Genomic DNA, 21,395 nt, shown 5'->3' with positions numbered 1-21,395 from the left:
GCAAGCCACAGCCCCAATCCCCATTGGAATACTAATCTTTGGTGAGAGTAGGGAAAGTTAGGAAGTACCTAAAGGAATCTGTAATCCTGCATTTAGCAGGAGGAGAGTAGTATTGGTAGGAGTAAAGTGGTAGTAGCTGGAGGAGAGTAGTAGAGTTAGGAGGAGCGGAGTATAGGTAGGAGGTGAGTAGTAGTGTAGGAGGAGGAGTGATAGTAGTGGATGAGGAGTAGAGGTTGGAGGAGAGCTAACAGCAAAGGATGGAGGTAGGTGACAGGAGAAGTGAAACATCAGAGGGACACAAGGATTGTGGGGAGGATTCAAGGGAGAGGAAGTAGGCAGGGTAAGTGGGATATAGCGGGTGGGTAGAACCGTAGCAGTTAAGATGGTGATGCTCCCCCGCTTGCTCTACCTCTTCCATGCTATCCCACTGGTGCTTCTGAAGAGTTTCTTTGAAGAGTTGGGGAGGACCACTGGGAACTTCATATAGGAGGAAATGAGGCCAATGATTAATCATGCTTTGCTGATGTCCTCTAGTAAAGAGGGAGGGGTGGCATGCCCTAACTTTCAACTATATCATGAGGCATCACAACGGCAGATCATACGGGAGTGGTTCTCAGGACACAAGGGGAAACAGTGGGCGGCTACGGGCCGGGCAGTGGTGAGGCATGAACTGAGGGAGGTACTGTGGCTTCTGCGCCAGCACAGGTCACTGCATATGTATCTGACTGCTATTATGAAGTTGGTAGCTGATACGTGGGAACAATTAGTAGGGAGCTATGGGATCATGACCGTTCCATCTCCATTCACCCCTATTTTCGATAACCCAGACTTTGCACCGGGAACATAACAGGGGTTGTTTACTCCATGACAGGAAGGGGGATGCCTTAGACTGCGGGACATGTTTCAGGGCACAACTATCAGACCATTCACAGAGTGCAAGCAATGCTTCGGGTGGGCCAACTGAAAGGTTGAGGTACTTTCAATTACGGCACTGGCTACAAAACCCAGAGATCAAACCAGGGGCCACACGTCCGTTTACTACTTTTGAAAATGTTACGCTGACACACAATGGGTTTAAGGGCATAGTGTCAAGCCTATATAAAATCTTGAACGAGTCCACACCACGGGCAGCATGGCCGTAGATGGAGCAATGGGAGAGGACGATCAGGAGGGACTTGAGCAGGATAAGGAGCTACTACACTGTGTGAGTATTGAAAGTTATACCAAACCTTGTATGGAATAATTGGCCAGCTACAGACGAGGAGTATGATGTTCATATGCCCCCTCTGCCACACCATGCTTCATGGCTTCTCTGCCTTTGATAACAGGCTGGAAAGGCCAGCCGGCCAATTGTGTATCACTTGAGGACTGTATCCTTGCAGTCCCTTTGTCTCTCCTGCTTCTCAGGCCCACTATCGAGTAGAGGGTTAGAAGAAGAGAGCCGCAGGGGTCATGGTTATAGCAGGAAGAATGCATCCCTACCTAGCTCCCCCTGCTCTCTGAGTAAGGAAGGAGAGGAGTGTTAATGCTGATGGCCCCTGAGGGAGAAGGGAATCTGATTTGTACTGTAAAATGTTGCCACAAAGGCTATTGGGTGACTATGATCATAATGGGTAAATAAACCATGATATGGGAGAAATCCAGGAACAGTATTCTATACCTATAATTATATATGCACCTGAGACATTGGTTATTTTTCTTCTTTTACAAAGAAATTGGATAGGAATACCCCTGCCTACTGGCTGTTGGTAATGCTTGCACCAAGAGTTTCTGCTAAAACGGACATGCACTAAAGTACTGTTGAGGCAGCGCTTTGCAAGCTATCGAGTGCACTAGGTGAAGGCCACCTGTACCTCCATCCAGTAGCAGAGTGTAACGCTTACCTTGTCTTTGCGGGAGCGCAAGTTGCCTGAAAACTCTTTGGGCTGCAAATGCTGGATAAAAGGGGGTTTGCCCTGTGTCAACAAAAAAATAAAAGAATATGGAATGATTCTAATGTGAACTCAAAACTCTAGGGGGGCTCCACCCACCCTGCTGTGAGCTTTTACAATAGCATGGGTGCCCACTTCCCTTCTCACCTGTGATTTTGTTTTGGGGAGCTCTCCGGTTCTGCTATCATGCAGGGGTGCATTGATATTGAGGCATGATTTCTCCAGAATGAAGATTGCTGAGAAGCCTCTGAAGTGGCAAGTATGGTGAAGTTCTGAGCTTTGCTGTAATCTTATCTTGTGTGGTAGTCTCTGAGGATAATAGTGCCTGAGGGATAGATTCTCTGGTAAATGTCTAATCTCTCTTTCTCTCTCTTTGCTGCAGGTTTGAAGAGAGAAAAAGGTCACACATGAAGATTCGCAGCCATCTTAATTCTTAATGAACACCACAAAGTCTTGCCTTTTTTCCTGAGGTGAGGTTGCACGCGTAGCGAGGATTGCGCGCGGTGACGCTGGACTTCGTGGCCTGCTGCAGGTCTTTGCTGCGTGGCCGAGTCTTGGAAAACTCGGAAAAATGTTCTTCGAAGAATGGGGTAAGTAAGCGCGTAGTTTTGTATCTTCGCGTGTGCTGTGATTTAATGTCTCGTTTAACCAAAATACCTTGTCTTGCAGGTTAACGGAATGTCGGGGGTCGAAGAAGAATGTAGTGGTCTGTGACGCAGAACTTGGAGAAGAGCTCCGCTTACTTGAAAACTGCTGCTGTGAGAATTCTTATCACGTATGTGGAATCTTTGGTCTGTGGAAACTTTCAAGTAACTCGATGAGTTCATAACACGACTTTTCTTTGTTTTGACAGGTCTGTGAACAGAGCGCCGGTAAGCGTTGCACCGATGTCAGCGGAACCAACGCAAAGTGCGAGTTAAGGCACGGGCAGGGCTTATATGGTCCTCCAATCCCAAACACAAGTTCCTTCATGCTACTCTGTCCATGACCCAGAAGGCAGCCATCTTATTGGAAACCTTTTACCATTGAAGCTCTTTGGGGGCCTACTGTCAATTCTAACACTGATGAATGGGAGGAATGTCTGGCACACCATGCTACTAACAATCTAGTCCCCGCATGTGTGGACAATGAACCCTTGCTAGCCTGCATAAATGGTTCCAGACCCTTGAACCTCAAGGTGATCATGACACAGAGGCAGCTTTTGGTGCCAAGGGGGGCTGTTGATAGGGTGCCAGTCGGAGGCTTGGGGGTGCACTGGGCACTAGGGTGGAGCCAGGGGGGGCAGCTGCTCCCCTATACTCCCCTTAGCTCCGGCACTGCCTCCATCTTGGATTGTACTGGGCCAAACCTGCTTGGACAATATAGCACTATTCTCGACCGGATGTGTGTCAGGGGGTGTCAGACACACACCCCTCACATGAGGAGGACGGCACCGCTTATCAGCAGGTTAGAGTGACTGACCCGGACGTCAGGAAGCATGCGGTTCCAAGTGGATAGACAGAAACCGAAGACGACTACGGTTGTATACAATGTGTTCCACTGTTATGAAAGGGGGCGGGGAAACTTAAACAGATGTACGGTCAATGAAAGGGGACAAGACTGTAAGGGGTTTTAAGGGAAGGCGAACTGGAGGAGGGTTGGGTTATTAGTTTGGGCGGTGGTTCACTGGGATGCTATTTATTTATGCTGGTTGCAACCGGCTAAAATATGTAGTCTTGCTTTGTCCATTTCCGATAAAACTCCTGAGTCCTTTTTTTCTGATTTTTACATTCATAGGAGTAAGATGTCACTTCCCAATGTGCCTCATTGGTGGTGCAAACAACAGCTAAATGCCAAAAGTACAATTATGCTACAGATTTGTGCATGCATTAAAACTGCTTTTGATTTGAGCCAGAAGAAAGGTGACTGCTGATGAGGATCAAAGTTACCAACACCAAAGATGGTTAGACACCAGTGTTCCTAAATAATGCTAGCAAGCATTGAGAGATGATCTAGTGCATGGTTAGGGAGGATTGAGGAAATAGAAGAGCTGGTATTGAGCCTAGCTCAACGTGAACCTTTGACTCCAATGGATGACTCCCACCAGAACGGGGGACATCATACATACTGGCAGTACTTTGGCTTTGCTTTTCTAGCCCTTTCAGTGGGTGGGCAAATAAATATAATGTGTGGGTCTGGCGGCATCTGTTGGATCTACATCAGAGGCCAATGTGAAAGACCAACATACAGATTCAGCAAACAAATAATCATACTTTGCAATGCCCCACATGAAAGATGACATTTTACAAAGTGTACGAGAGAGGTCGTGGTGGAGGCATCTTTTGGTACCAGGGGTGGGTATCCGGCACCTAATGGAGCACCAGGATTCTAAATGATTCCGGTCCCCTACAGCTGGTAAATATTTTCAGTGAGGGGCCTTAATATTTCTCCAAATTAGCATGAGTGACCAAACATAGCAAGTGATCACAAAATCTGTTTGCAGAGAAGTGGGAGTGGAAAGAAGCTACTTCAAAAAGTTTGCAATAGTGGAAGGTGAGGGTGACCGTGTAGAACCGTGCTCATTATGTTTGTTGAAATGGTAGCTGTTGTTGAAGTGGGTGCACTTTGCCATTAGGACAGCAGAGGGCAACCTAACATTGATAAATTGCATCAGTTGAGTACGGAAACCTACCTAAGCATTATATGTATATATTTTACACGTCCCGCAGTAGTGGCCGTGTAGTTATGGTTAAGTTGCTCATCTCATAGGAAGACCACTTTTTGGCCAGCTTATAACTCCACTCCCCCTGGACGAATCTGCATCAAACTTTGCAAAAAAAGTAAATGGGCCTCTCTGATTTTTTTGGGGAAGTTGGGTGAGGTTTCGTGGGGGGGGGCAAAGTTATAGGGAGGTCCCAAAATATTTTTTTTCCATAGCCTGAATGAAGAAAAACTTTGCGCAGGCCTACAGGGCAAACGGCTGGATGGATGTTCACCAAATGTGCAGCAGGACCGGCGGTTTGGTCCCAAAAGCATGTTTTTATGAATTTGGTGAAAATCTGTTGAGTACTCCGCGAGTACTGCGCCAATTGGCAGGTAGCTTGTCAGGCGACTAGCTTCTGTAGTGACTGCAGGGAGGCTGAATTGGGGGTGGGGTGGGGAGTGCATTGGAGATGATAGCAAGATATTTGGATTGGGTTTAGTGTGCTGTGTTGACTGTGGTAAGCACCTTGCGCCTTCAGTGCATGGGTGGAGCCCCTGCAGCGAAGAGTATGCCCACTGGTGGCAAGTATGTTTCACACTGTTGGCTTGTGTGTGTCGTTTGGGGCTAGTGTACACATTGTTAGTTGCATGGGTGTGGTCACTGTAAGCACGTCCTACAGTTTTCGGACCATGGCTGGAGGTGAAGGAGTTAATAGTCCTGTAGTGGGTCTACTGGGTGAAGTGGTGCAATGCTGTGTGTATAGAGGTGGCTAGAGTTCCAGCGGATGGATTATGTGTTTGGGTTCTGCCCATTGGTCAGATGACTGAGTCCTTTACTATATTATGATGTATTGGTTATCAGTATGTAATACAGTCGGGGATTCAGGGGCAATGTTTGCAAGAGTTTGTGTTTTGCTTGGAAGTAAAATAATAGTATGAAATCGTAAGTGGGTAGGGGTGCTGGAAGTTGTGCTATGTTTGTGGGTATTACTAAGTGGCTACATGTTTGCATGTATGGCTGTATTATGTTTTGGGGTTTGGTAGGGGTGTTGGTGCTTGTCTGATGTTTGCGGGTTGTGGTAAGTGACCACATGTTAACATGCATGGCTGCTTTGCATTGTGGTGGATGTGGCTAAGGCCTAGCCTCTTGGGAGAATGCAGAGGCCGCCTTCGCATGCACCCAAGAGGCTAGGCCTTGGCCACACCCACCACAACGCAATGCAACCATGCATGCCATGACTGTCAAAATGATATATGGATTTCACTAATCGGTTTATGGAGTGCATTTTTTTTTTCCTTTGCTGGTTTCAGTAAGCGCTTATAAGCATAGGTTGCTCCCTTGCATACCCTTTGAAATATGCATCTCTCCTATGGGTGGTTACTATTACAGAATGGTTGTGGAGGACATTTTAGACTTTTTAGAGCGCCAGAGGTGCCCAGAAATGCATGGACTGGAATATGCTGCACTTTATTGCACTTGTTGGCCTTTACGGAGAGATATACAAGCATTTGCGTTTGGTATGGTTTGCCCCTGATGACAGCATTGCCTTAGGGAGTGCAGTAAGATACTGTGATATCCAATGCGTTCCTTACCATCACACATTTCAAATACGGATAATGCACACAGCTGTCCACATATAATTGAAGGTGTACTTCACATAAATGTGTATACAATGGTTGCCTTATAGACATGGTTTGAAAAGAAAACATATCCCAGTACAAGAAAAGAAGACCTTCACAATCACATAATCTTGCGGTACACAATTGGTAACATAAATAGGTTCACGCAAATCAGTATGCTGTTATTGTTTTACCCCCATCCACCATGGAAGGTACATCAGTACTGATCACACTGTTGTTGGAGAAAAAATGTAAACTTTACTCTGCAAATTATACTTTTAATTGCCAGGCACCATGTTTCACGGTCCCTTCCATTCACTCTGAGGGAACTTTTCTTATGGGACAACAGTCCCTGCTAATATCCCTCTCTGGCCCTTATTGATGTTCATCTGCTGCCATTGCAGTCCTCTGTTTACACAAAGGAACATGTTCAATTGCCCCACATTCTCAGAGAGCTCCCGTACTGCCTCATGGGCACTTTCCACTGAAAGAGTGGAAAGGCCCTGAGGCGTCCCTACCTTTGAGACATCACTTGCCAAATACTTTTTGGAAAGTATGGCAGTGTGCAAAGGTAATGAGGTGATAACACTTCTGCATACACAGTGGGAATTGACAGCCGCAAAGGTTCCTGCAAATGCAGCTTCTAAAATGAGGGCTCAGGGTTCCTTTCAAGTGAAAGAGTAGAAAGGCCCTGATGCTGTACTGACAGAGAGCACTGGTCCGGAGTTCTGAACATACAGTCTACACGGAAGAGCTCGGACAGGCAGCTCTGAGATGCACAGATGTTTGTGGCTAGAGCTACTACAATTGTCTTCACCTTTTGGATCTCGAGATGTTTTGGACTACAAATTCCACTATCCCATTGCATTGACAGTGACATCTAGGGCATATGGGTGTTGGAGTCCAAAACAGCTGGAGCACCAAATGTTGCACACTTGCACAGCATTATATTCTATGTGCAACAATTTAAAGAAATAGATTTACAATACAGAATCATTGTTTCTGTGCCCTGGAGCTGGGAAGCATTGCATTACAAAATTGATGAAAAACACATAGTAAAGCATGCTTTGTTGGTTTGCCGTTGTCATTTTACTTTTGTGGTCTATGTTTTTTTAAAAGGGAAACAAAACATGTGCACTGTAATGTCACCCACATGTACAAAACTCTTACCTGCTGAGCAACTGACCGGGACAGAGCATGGGAAAAGTGTCTCAGGAAGCGTCACAATAGTGAGAGTGACAGTGAACAAACAGTACAACACAATATGGGTCTGAATCATGGAATATTTGCATAGTTGAACGTCAGTGCACGTAGTTATGTTTGCTGTACTGAACGACTTTGTATAGACTGCAAAAATACACTTTGCACAGTTCCATGAATCAGGGTTCGTGTCGGCAGTGGAAAGTCATTTTTAAGCAGTGCTAGGTCACTTTGAACTGTGCAAAATATCAAGGAATCGGTTTCAAAGTTCTGATTAAAAACTAAGAGGAGTTGAAAGAAAAGTATTGTCTGACATTACGTAACCAGGTTCCTGGTATATTTTTACACTTGTTAAAAAAAATGATGTATGTGGTAATATTGTTCTATCGCTTTCCGAGTCTGAAGCCAAATGTACTTTTCCAATGTATTTTAGAGCACTCTGTTACATAAACTAATTTGTCCCAAAACAAGCTTTCCTACTTCACTTTTCCACGTTTTGGGGGGGGGGGCCTGCAAAATTTAACGGTGAATGCAAAGTTTGTCAAAAATTCAACATTACAGCAGTGTACATAATTTTGCTAGCAGGCAATTACAATAGGTATTACAAAGCATGGGCAGAGATTTGGACACGCATTGGGAATGGAAGCCCATGAGATTACCTCGCCCCCAATATCCTTTCTTTTGGCTGCTTTTTGCCTGCTTTTTGCCTGTCACTAAGGCAACCGGAAACAGGTTGCTTATAACAGTACAATACGAAATCCAATGTATACATCCAACGTCTGATGCACTATTCACAAAGAACGTGTGCAGTGGCACTGCTATAAGTCTGCATCTGTGAACACGGCCAACGGGTTCTCGCAGACATTGCACTGCAGCATACTGTATGACATCTGTTACGCCAAAAAACTGATAATTGTAAGTCTTCTAATACAGCAATATGTGGATCGAAGGCAAAGTATGGTCACTTGATGCCATGCCATTTGCCATAGCTCCAGCATTTACGGAGATGACTACATTCTGAAATAGGAGATTGCTTTGGACAACGAGATACGCAGCTTTATTACGTGGAGCAAGAAGATAATTATTCAGGTAGCCCCACGCGGCTGCAGTACCTTTCAAAGCACCACTGACATTCTTACAGATCCGAAGACTGTGCTGTTTACTTACTTGTGCATACACTTAGCGGTATGTAAGTAAGCAGGTAGCAAAAGCGATGACTTTTGCATACTGACTACAGACTGGCACACTTGAAGCAGTAGGCGAAGTGTACGAAAAGAAGTAGTGGAAGTATGTTCTCTGCTAGCCTGCACCGATTCCCCACAAACCCCATCAATACGCCCCTTCTCACACACAATACAAACCCCCAAACACATTCACAGGTTGCTTAAGGGAACGTTCTGTGCAGTGCACAGAAAGTGCACGCTTCAAGTTGTTCCTACACTTTTATGTTAAAACAAAAATATTCTGTAACGGTTTCTTTTTAAAACAAAAGTATAGGAACAGTAAAACTTTATTTTCAAAAGTAGTGGAGCACTGCTCCCAACAGCTCCCGCTGACTTACAACACTGATTTTCAGGGAGATATTTTCCCCAGCTCTACAAAGCGCAGGCACACTTTACCTCACTGTGCTAAGTGCAGAGACGGTGTGTCAGTTTCACGGGTCATGGAAGGCCTAGCAGCTCATCAATCAAATGAATTGGCCATTTAACACGCCCATCATACACTGGAGGATGCTGCTCCTTGCTCCCACTGGGCCTCAGGCGGCAGCCGTGTTGCAGCCATAAATGGGTAGGTTTACATAGCAAAATCCGTAGGCGGTAGGACTGCTTGAAATGTGGTAGCATACCGCAGGAATCGGTAGCATTGGCAAGTATGAGTTAATATTAGCTTTCTTTTGTGTACTTTTTGAGGTGCACAAAGAACGCGGTTGACGTTGCAATTTTGTGCTATTGTTATGCGTGCATGCGTTGCACTAACTTTACGTGGGGGCGCGCCACAACATCACCGCAGTGACCTTCATAGCTGACATTAGTTGTTGACAGCAGCTGCTGAAACCGTGCACTCCGGGTATTTTCATAATGTACATGCCCAGTATCGCTGAACCTGTCATGTGAGGAGGTAGGTCCGAAAACGTGGTATATAAAAAGAGAACCTACAGCAGACATGCCCACACATAGTTTACGGTCACAGTGTTCTTGTATACAGTCGTTGCACAGAGACCATTTGAATAATTTACCCACACCACTATGTACTGTTGGAAGTGGTTTTATTTTTTATACAATGTTCACAAGAAAGTGTAAGATGCTTGCCACCACTGCTTTCTTCATTTTGCGGATAAATTGCAGCGTAGAATGCCATCTGTGCCTTTCTGCACTTCTTTTGTCGTCTGGCAAAGTAGTAAAAGGATTACTTTGCGGTTCTTGCTGGTTTGTGTGGAAGAATACCATTTTTATGTAATTTAGGAAACGGACCACCTGTTGTTTCTGTGATGCGTTAAATCGTAAAGGTTGGCAGGTTGCTTTTTATTGCCAGAAATGCAAATGGACATACAGGGCCGTAGAGGTCGTCCCAGATAACAATGAACAAAAACACACCGCTTATGGTAATTTTGCAATGCTTGCTCCACCATCCGTCTGTTGGGAGGTGGAAGGTGTGGCATGGGAAGGTGCATGGTATCTGCGAAGAAACAGGTATGAGAATACATTTAAGTAGCCGTTCTCATTGGTAACATAAAGAACAAGGTTCTGCGGGAAGCATGTCATAAACACCCACTAGGTGGCCGGGTCATACTGTTGACGTACTGTTTGTTATTGAGTAGCTTCATATGGTCACCCACTGCCTTCCTCTCTGTTTTGTAGGTGCCTCTCCTTTTGTACGGCTACACACCTGCGATTCGTCTTTCAAGCGTTGTTAACACCGCCTCCTTTTATGTGTTTGCTTTTTGCAAAAGATGTCAGTGTCAGGGAGTGCCGTCATTTTCTGTGTGTGTGTCCAAAGAAACATTAAAATAAAGAAATCTTCACAGGGTTCACCCCGATTGGAGGATTATGCAGGAGCTGTTTTCCGAAAACATGCAACACTACAATATTACCTGTTGACCTTTGTGTGCCGATCATCTGCTATATGGATCTCTGGTGGTTATTAATTTCAATACAATGAAGGCGCGTACAACTCTTAAGTGTTTGAAAGGTGATTTTAAGGACAATACAAGCATTGCAGCAGCAATAGATGGATGATATAGTGTGCTGTTTCAGTTCACGAGTTGCGTTCACGGTCAGTGTAGTGTTTTATGTATACTTGTCTCGGAAGGATAGCTTAGGGCCAACGTGCTCGACTTGGAAGCAAGACGACACAGAGCAGAACAGGTTAGATCCCCGGGTACGCACTTAGACACCTCTGGGTATTAAATGTGTTATAAATAACCTTTTATATCATATCATACTTTTGCATGGGCTGGAGAACTGTGTCAAGTAAAGAAAGAACACTGATATCTGCCGTTTACTCAGAATGGTGGAGACATGGCACTGTAACGCAGCGTGACCAATGCTGTTACAAACCCCTGTACAGTGTACACGGACAAACTCTACGGTCTGGTAACTTCATAATTATGCATAGTGACCTGTGTCCTACTACATTATAATCCCCCTACACATATACCGTAAAGTTGTACTTACATAACTTCTGCAAATTCCATGTTTATACTGTGCAGACGGGTAATTGCTCTGTGCAGCGTGTTCAACAGTTGCAGACTATGTTTGTGGAACATGTGCACAGCCACTATACTGTACGTTATCTATGATTTCTTTTTACATTTCTTTCAATGTCTGTCCCTGGAGCAAACCATGCGTCCCACTCAAGGCTGTTTTACAATGAACATTTGTCCTGTTGATAGAGGGGTATGTTAGGTTTCGCTTTCCCGAGATCATGCGGCTAAAACAAAAGAAATCAGGCGGCAACGTGTTTCGATTTCACCGTGCTTTTCTGAATGGTAGTAGTGTGGTTACGTTGTAGTTAGTATGACATACATGGAGAGATGATGGTATCTTACTCCTACTGCACTGAATATACAGATGACACAAAATACATAAATGTAAAGTAAGAGGCCCTATGTACTATTTATATATGTAGTGTCTTATGAAGCAATGGTGTATGATGGCAGACTGTGTGTGTGATGGCTGCACATAGGTCGGTGGCAGGGCCATTTTATGCAGTTTGATGTCTTGCTGCACGAAGATATTTGGGCCTCTCATTCATCAAAGAAAAGGAATTATTTAACACCTTCTTCAAACATTGTAAGGGTGGTGTGGTTTTCAAAATCTGTCTCCATAGCACATTAAAAAAGAGAAGCAGAAGTTTGAAATTTTGAGGAGTACCGCACAATTTACAATATGGTTGCCGAGTTCTGCACCATGTCCTTCACTGTATTATGTGTTCTATACTTTCCAGGGAAATGGTGTGCATAACAAGAAAGTTGGTAAGCTTTTGTCTTTCAGATGCCGGAATGCAGTGTGAAGACCTCCGGAGCGCACGAAGAGTAGGTAAGCCTTTGCCTTTCAGATGCCGGAATGCAGTGTGAAGACCTCCGGAGCGCACGAAGAGTAGGTAAGCCTTTGCCTTTCAGATGCCGGAATGCTAACCTGTTCTTTCTTGTCTTTATAGGTGTTGCTGAAGACTGGATTCAGGATGGTAAGCCTTTTTCCTTAGGCCCAGGACCGGATGCAGAAGACACGATGAGCGTTCTGCTGCAGAGGGTGCAGAATAACGCAAAGCAAGATTCATCCACCGGGTGTGGTTTAAATAGCCTCCTGTAGTGCTTAGGTGTCTCCTTCCACAGCCACGCCTAAGTAAGAAAAGAGTTCCTGGTAAGAAAAGAGTTCCTGCCTTCCAGAAGAGTTCCAGTGTTCTGAATCTAGGGAGTGGCTCCAGCCCCACCCAACAGGAAAAGTAGTTCCAAACAGAAGAGGATCAGAGGCTCAACTGGCAGGCAAGTAAGCAGCATGGTCTGCTGCAGGTAAGTCCACCCAAGCATTATGAGCCCGGCGCTTCCAGCGCTGGGACTGGGCATATTTATGAGCCTGGTGCCACTGGCGCCAGGACTGGGTCCAAAAGGTCCCAATTGGGACTGGTTGGCACTCGGAACCTGGGTTATGGATCTGCTTCCAAGGGAGTTGGGAAAACCCTGACCTTTTGGAAGCAGAGATCATGACAATACCTTCAGGTTGTGGTGATGGGTGGCGATGTAGATGAATGTGGATGCAGAAATCGTAGATAGCGTTACAGTACTTTGCCGTGGAGGTGCTCCTCATTCACAGGACACTTGCAATCTGATTGTTTAATGGTTAGTATGGAGTCTTGAACAGAGATGATACTATTAGATGCAGAGGTCTTGGATGTGATTGGTGGATGTGTGTGTGATTGCTTAACAGTACCCAATGAGGGAGTGCTGGAAAAACAGCACTAGAAAGGGACGAAGGACTGCCTCTGCTTTACCGGGCTGCGGCCCTCGATGTAGTTGGGGAAGGGCACGTGCCACATGCTGTCCTTCTTACTATGCTTGGTATGGAAATGGGACTGCGGATTATCCATACAGTTGTTGAGGGTGTCTGTAACAGGAAGGGGTGGTAGCATTTGTTTTCATTGCTCTTTCCCGTGATCATGGCAGAGATGCAGAGAGTGAAATTGCTCATCGTCTGTGATGTGTTTGTGGGTGACCTGTATACATATTCCTGGGGTAGCGGAGTTGATGAAAATGTTGGTGTAGAAGGAGTGCATGCTTTGTGGCGTAGTGTGGTTCGATTAGGTTTGCAAGCTGTGCTTGCAGAGTGCAGAGATGCGGTCACTTGGAGTACTGTTGAAATAGTAGTTCTGCATTGTGGAGCACTGCATGTGGCTTTTTGCACTGCTGCAAGTTTGCTCGGTGAACTGAAGGAGGTGCTGAAAGCAGTGATGTACCTTTTTCCCACTGCAATGTTGGTTTTCTCATGCATACCACCAAGGCCAGTGTGGAGCAATCCGGACGTACTTTCTTCCGAGGTAGAGAAGGAAAGGTGTCTTGTGAACGGCGGCATGTCTGCTTTTCAGTTTGAAGCAGGGATGTTCTTTTGTGCCCATAATAACCTTAGTGCTTTTAATGTGAGTTTTTTTGGTAGATCTCATTTCTTTTTGTCCCCCATTGAAAATGCTGTTGTGTTCCTGAATCTACAAGCTATTTTGGAGAAGCTTGTGTAACAATGTAAGGAGGAGAAGAAGAGAACAATACTCAACAAATAGAAAAACACTTTTTTTTGTTTTGAAGCACTTTTACAAAAAAAAAACTTTCCCAGCCACCAATAAAGAGGAGAGCAGCATTTGGAGGTGCGCACGTGCCATATGCAGATCTATTCATGGTTGATTGACATGGAAATGGGACTGTGCACCATGCAGATTGGTCAATAAGTGTTCCTGCTTGTGGCGTGCCAGGTCAGATTGGGCTAGAAGGTGTGTTTGCAAATAAGAGAGCACATGGATATGGTTATGGCTGTGCCGTGCAGTAGGCAGAGTGTATGGCTTTTGGATGAATCGTGGATATATTGGGTAAAAGTGTACGCAGAACGCTGTGGAATGGCTGCACACCTTGGGTTCCATAATGCCGATATCCACTGGTATGGAGTCCATGGGATGCAGTAGCTGCATGTGGCTCCTGTTCGGTGAAGTGGAATCATCCAGACATTATTATTATTCATTCTGGTGGGAATAGTTTAGGACGTGTCCCCAGCATCTCACTGTAGATGTCAATGAAGGAGAAACTAAGGCAAGTCATGGAAATGTTTCCAAAGTCGAGAGTAATTTTTTCTCGCATTACCCAGAGACAGGTGTGGTTGTGTTCTTTCTCTTTTGGCCCACAAATGGAGAAAGTGAGGCGCAATGTGAACAAGGTTGTTTGCTCCTTTTTGCGCGACCTTGGCATGTTCTCATTTCACAATGAAAACATTAAGTTTCGTAGTACCAACATTTTCCGATCAGATGTAATCCATCTTAATGATGCTGGCAACAAGCTATTTCTGCGTAACATCCAAAATGCAGTGCAGCTCTTCTTAGCAGTACACCATACATTTCCCCAGTAGGTGTTCAGCACTTCAACCTTCCACCCATAAACAGCCCAAAAAGGCTCTTTTAAGAGTCACCACTTACTTTTAGGAATGCGTGCAATCTTTGTGAAGGTGCCACGCTTCGCATTTCTGTCATGCAGTGACATACATCGTTTCATTGGCATTCTATTTTTGAACTGTGAAAGGTGGCTCTGAAAAGGGCCTTTTTTCATTTCCCTTGAAATTATCCTGTTCTTCCAACACACAGTACAGAAGAAAAGGAAAGGGAAGAGAGGTTAGGGAACGGGCACCAACCACAGGGATAAGAAAGGGCAAGTGGAGACAGGAAGATGGTGGGTGGTTGTTACTTAGGTAGGGGGCACTCCTTCTCATGCTCCCAGACCAAAGCCTCGAAAGCACTTCGAAGTTGCTCTCCCCTGCACAGCACCACATCGCAGTACATGCACAATACAGTGACCTTTGAAAGGTATGAGTCTGCTGCATTGCGTATGGCCTGCAAGACTGGTATAGGGATCCACTAACCCATTGGAGTGTCCTCAGTGGTGGCAGGAGCAGATGCCGAGAATGTTTGAGAGGACATTAACCTACTGCCTTGTTGGAAGGGGACAACCCTCCAAACTGCTGCCTTGTGGTTCGCTTTTAGGTGCCGTCGCTTGGAGGTGTTGCCGTAGCTGTACAAGCCAAGTTTTCCATGACTGAGTACTGTCTTGCACTGAGTGCATCTCATCTGGTTCGCACAGGATCTGGGCACGTCTCCTACGGTGGTAAATAGTTTTTACACCCACTACTCACGTTGGCTGTGGCAATGGGGAATTCCTCTACTTTATGGTCATTCTGCTCTTGATCTCTATCTACATTACCACGCCTGTTCCCTTGTCTAGGCCATTCGGAAGGAGATGGTGGTGGTGAGGATGAGAGTGTGGGTGCTGCTGAGTTGGAGTCAATAAGAGCAGCCATGGTTGCTCGTTGTTTCAAAGGTGATATAACAGAGCAGAATTTCTCACAAAGCAATTTGAGCACGAAGCAATGTGCACGGCTGGTCTGCTCCGAATACCAAACACAGAATGCAGAGAACTTGACCTCTGGGGTGTGGCCTTTTATAGGGCTGCTGTGCAGTACTTGAAACCGGACAGCGGCCCTAAATCTTTCCTAAAAAACTGTGATGTACAAGGGTAGAGTGTAGGACCTCTGTACGGGTGCACTTTCATAATTACACACCCTACATTGCAAAAAACAGTACTCTTCCAATGTGCAGGGGTTCGGATCGTGTCTGGCAAATAAGGGCCCACGCGCAGCGTGTGTGCGGTCCCATGGTGATGTTGCAAATGTTCGCTATAGGGATGGCTGTCCGCAGGACGCATATTGGGCGGAATACTTTGTGCGCTTGTGCATAGGTGTCCTATGGATACTGTTGTGATCCCCAGACTAATTCACAGTGCTACACACGTGCATCAAACATTTTGGAACAAGCTGGGTGTTTGTAGGGTACAACAGGTGGGATGTTGAGGTGCACAGCTACATGCAGCACTTGGGTGGCCGCCTTGAACTACTAAACGTATGTTACAAGTTTTTTTGGGATATGTTGCACAGGGGCGGTGTCACCAGGAAACACAGAGAAAGAGATACGCATGCACGTAGTAGTGCAACTGACAAATGTGCGCACCCACACCTAATTATAGGTGGTTCACAGGATGCAGACATGTGGCCCGTAGTGACGTCCTACGGAAGCCTTCATTGTGATTGCGGCTAGGCCGGACAGGTGCGGTGTCCATAGGACACCTCCATTTTGCTTACTTGCGGTCATCTCCACCAGTACTGTGCCCCGTAGAGTAATAACGGGACTTTGAAAACAAAGGAAAAACCACATGTGCACTCGGCAACAATTTACATATGAACCTTCATTTCCACACATTCATAGACACTATTAGGAAAGGGAAGGGGTAGCAGAAATGGATACATATACAGGGGAACTAGGGATTTGTACAAGTTGGTCCTGAGAGGATGAAGGGATTGAGGTCTCATTGAAACGTCTCTCATGGCATGGAACTTGCAGGGATGGAAGACTGGGAAATGGGGAAGGAATACATTTTCAGGTCAGGCAGTGGTATTTTATTTTCCCCATAATATGTCCTTGTACGAAATCTTTTTAAGTCAGCAAAATTGATCACCAATTCCTCCATTTTGGCATCCAGCCTGTCCAGTTTCCTATTTACAGCGTTTTCTTCAGTTCCTGTGCCGTATGTTGTTGTGGAAGAGGTGCCGTATGTGCTGCATTCCTTTATTTATTTAGATTTGTAGAGCGCACTGAAGCCTTGGGCATCGAGGCGTTAAAACAGGAGCTTAAGAAGGCTTGATTCTGGGCTACATGAATGCCACGCATGGAGGTTCTTAGACAGGGTAAAGGGTTATACAACACAAGTGTGACACGGGTTGCATCGTTACAAACGCTGCAGTCATCAAAGCACGTTTAGTACAAACATATCAGATAAAAAGCTTAGTTTTGATAGCCTTGCAGAAGGCTGCATGAGAGTCAATAAGCCTGATGTGCAAAGGTAGGGCATTCCAGTTGTATGCAGCCTACGGTGATCAGGTTGGTGTAAGGCATTCTGGCTGGCCTGGAGGAGAGGGGTTTAGAGATCCTCTGGGCAAGGTATGGGGGGCCATGTCATGGAGACACTTGTGGGTCAGAGTCAGGGTCTTGAAGATGATTCTCTCCTTGACTGGGAGCCAGTGAACCTGCCTCCTGAGTCCTGAGATGTGGTCTCTGCATGAGAGACCTGTGGCGGCCCTAAGGGCATTGTTTTCAGCAATTTGTAATGTAGCTATGTTTTTCCCTGAGATTCCAACAAGAAGGGCGTTGCATTAGTCCAATCTCGAGGCAATTATTGCCCTCGCAATAGTGAGACAATTTTGCTGGGATGGGAATGGCCTAACTGAGTTGATAAGTTTGGAGTGATATTCATTCATTTGCCGTATGTTCTGTGAAAGAAAAACAAATGTGTTTGGTATACATGAAGCAATATATTGTAATTGTTGTACTTTTCGCCCACTGCAGTGCCTACCAATGGGGTCACTATCGTCGCTCATTTCGTCATGCTGGAAATTCTCTTCCAGCCATTCCAGGGTGCTTGCCATTGATGCGTACAAAGAAAAAAAACAACATGCTTTTCTACTATTGTACACTGCATAAAGTGTGCAATTATAACACAAACTTTGGTGTACTTACCACGTTGCAGTGACATTCTGCTCTCAGTCCTTTGCAGTCCTAACTCTGGCACTTCGGTCTTCTTTCCAATGTAAAGCAGCAGTGCTGTAGCTTGCAGAAGGCAGACGTTACTTCTCATGTTGGTGCATTCCATTATACTGCATACTGTATGTCTTTGCTTTGTTTCTTTCAAAAGCACACAATTTGCAGACCTACCGCATTTTCCCTTCAAATTCCTGTACATGGTGCTGTTTGTATATGTTCCTTGTCTTTGGTTCATGGTGCCACAATGTAAGCGCACCCCTGCCTTTCTCGGCACGTTGGATTCCACCCGATGTTCGCCAACAGATGCACAGTCCATGACCACTGTGGACATTAACATGGAGCAAGCAGGTAAAGTATGCTGTACAGTACATCAGTACAAACTAAGAGTATGCTGGTAAAAACCTATGAACCATAATGTCCCTTTAACAACTTTTTTTCACTGAATTTGATAGGAATTTAGTAGGCCACCTTAACTGTAACGTTCCTTCATTGTAGTTTTTTCAGTAAAGGCGATAGGTTTTCAGTAGCGCAACTTAACCATAATGTCCCTATAATAAAGTTTTTTTCACTGAATATATATATATTACATGGCCACAGTAGTGGCCATGTAGTTATGGTTAAGTTGCTGTTTCCATAGGAAGAGCACTTTTTGGGTGGCTTATAACTTCGCTCCCCCTGGACGAATCCTCACCAAACTTTGCAAAAAAAGTATATGGCCGACTCTGAATTTATTTTGCAATTGCAGTTTGGTGAGGATTCGTCCGGGGGGGCAAAGTTATAGGGGGGGTCCCAAAACTTATTTTTTTCCCACGGACTGAATGGGGAAAAAAGTTTGCTTACGCCTACAGCCCAAACCGCTGAACGGATTCTCACCAAATTTGGACCAGGAGTAGTGGGTTGGTCCCGAAAGTGTGCTTTTGCAGATTTGGTGAAAATCCATCCAGTAGTTTTTTTTTTAAAATGACCAAAAAGTAGGTCATAAAAAATTAGTGATATCTGTGCTCGGTCCGCGGACACACTTTCCTGTTCACTCCACAGACAGTGGTCCTGATCGGCCAATCGGCTTGCGTCATGTCCGCGGACATGCAGCATGTTTGCTGATTGGACGGCGTAGAGCGTGAAGCACGTCAGATTTTCGGTAGCGCCCGCCATCTTGGATTCGCGGACGTCCGCGGACAGCGCAGTGAAACTTGGTTTAAAATTTGTATTTAGAAGAGTGTGTTGGTGTGTAAGAGTGTTTGGGGATGGTGGGAGAGTATGAGATAGGTTAAATGTTGTATTTATTTATGTGGTAGACCCTCTTGTTGTGTTCGATTTGTCTGCAGACATTATGGCTGTTCTGAAATGTTCTAAATAAACTAAATGGGGGGTGTTCTGAGGACGCAATATGTGTCAGTTTTTTTCGCAAGCAAGCTAAAACTGTTCTAAGAACACTCACCGTGTCCTGAAATGTACGTACATAAACAAAATGGGGGTGTCCTGAGGATGGTGTCCGTATTGTTCTCTGGCAAGTTGAATGTGTTCTAAGAACACTTGTGGTGTCCTGAAATGTTCGTAAATAAACAAAATGGTTGTGTCCTGAGGACGTTGTCCGTATTGTTGGCTGGCAAGTTGAATGTGTTTTAAGAACACTCACAGTGTCCTGAAATGTTCGTAAATTACCAAATTGGGGGTGACCTGAGGACACTGTCCGTATTGTTCACTGGCAAGTTGAATGTGTTCTGAGAACACCTGCGGTGTCCTGAAATGTTCGTAAATTAACAAAATGGGGGTGTTCTGAGGACGCTGTCCGTATTGTTCGCTGGCAAGTTGAAAGTGTTCTAAGAACACTCGTGGTGTCCATTAAATGTTCGTAAATTAACAAAATGGGGGTGTTCGGAGGACACTGTCCATATTGTACTTTGGCAAGTTGAAAGTTTTCTAAGAACACTCGTGGTGTCCGTTAAATGTTCGTAAATTAATAAAATGGGATTGTTCAGAGGACGCTGTCCGTATTGTTTGCTGGCAAGTTGAAAATGTTCTAAGAACACTCGTGGTGTCCGTTAAATGTTCGTAAATAAACAAAATGGGGGTGTTCTGAGGACGCTGTCCGTATTGTTCGGTGGCAAGTTGAATGTGTTCTAAGAACGCTAGCGGTGTCCTGAAATGTTCGTAAATAAACAAAATGGGGGTGTCCTGAGGACGCTGTCCGTATTGTTCGCTGGCAAGTTGAAAGTGTTCTTCGAACACTCATTATGTCCGCGGACATTAAAAGTTCCCATAGGCCATAGTTGATATGTTTGACTCTATGGGTGTGATATGCTGTGGCGGTTGTGGCCAGGGCATAGAGTGTTGGGTGCATGGCCATTTGGCCATTTGGCCATGCACCCAAGACTCTATGCCCTGACCACAACCACTGCAGCATATCACACTCATAGTGGCTTATAACTTTGGGATCAAAAACAAATTTATAAGGAACAAAGTTATAAGCCACTATGGGTGTGATATGCTGCGATGGTTGTACTTATTATAATATACTTACTGTTTGGTTTAGTAACTGGAGTACATGTATTTCTTGTTCATTTCTGTGATAAAAGAAAAGAGCATGTTAGTAATGGTATTTTGTAATGACTTATTGCATTGAATAATCAACATTTTTTTTTTACCCTCATATTTAGTACATTCGAAACCAAAGTACTGTGCAATTTGCTCAGTTTCTGGGTTTATTGCTAAAATCATTGGGTCTGTGGGAGAAAAAAAAATACATGTTGGATTTAAAAAAAAACCTTTTTCTGTTATGCTACAGTTTATTTGTTTGTTTGTTTTCAGTGTTCACTTGTTTCTGGCTAATGCTGTATATATTGGCTTATTGCAGTTTTTTGGAGCAGTAACATATCATTTATTTGTTTGGATATTGTAAAATTTTGGAGCAGTTAGATACCAATTGGCGTATTCTTACTGTCTATTCTTTGCTCTAATTTAGTGGTATTCATTTATTTGATTAGTTGTTGTAGAATCTTTGGGCAGTTAGATAGGTTTTGGAATATTCTAACAGTTTATATTTTTTTACTACAAGTTTACTTAAGGTTTAAGTACAGTTTAGTTATTAAATTTTGGTTTTAAGAACATTAAATAAGCGTTTGAAAGATTTGCTGGTAATCTCTGCTTTAGAGTAATGGTACTATCATTACATTCAAACCATCCACATTTCTTTTTTATATATACAGTGTAGTGCCCTGAATTGGTTGTGGCTCCTGCGTGGTAGATTATACCTATTGTTGTGAAGGTTTTCTTACCAAGTGATACTTGACCATGTGTGAATCCAGTCAGCTTGCAGTTGTTTTTGGTACCATCTGCATTATAATGTAGAACATTAGTATTACGTATTTACTATGTGTTTGTATTAGTAACATGGAACTATTATCCGAATTGCAGGTAGTACATAATCTACCATGGTTTGCATTTTGTACAAGATGCTGAAATGGAATGGATTCACAATTAGGTATTGATATATATATATGAAGCGTTCATTGGGGATTTGTTCTTGTGTCACATTGTTGCAGAGAGTGCATGTATGTTTCCACATGTATGAAATCTGAAAGATTTCATTCATAGGTATGTTTTTATTTTCCAGTACTTGTAGTA

This window comes from Ambystoma mexicanum, chromosome 5q (assembly GCF_040938575.1).
Source record: "Ambystoma mexicanum isolate Mex_15411 chromosome 5q, UKY_AmexF1_1, whole genome shotgun sequence".
In the NCBI taxonomy this organism is placed as follows: domain Eukaryota; kingdom Metazoa; phylum Chordata; class Amphibia; order Caudata; family Ambystomatidae; genus Ambystoma; species Ambystoma mexicanum.
This window is presented reverse-complemented; position numbering follows the sequence as displayed.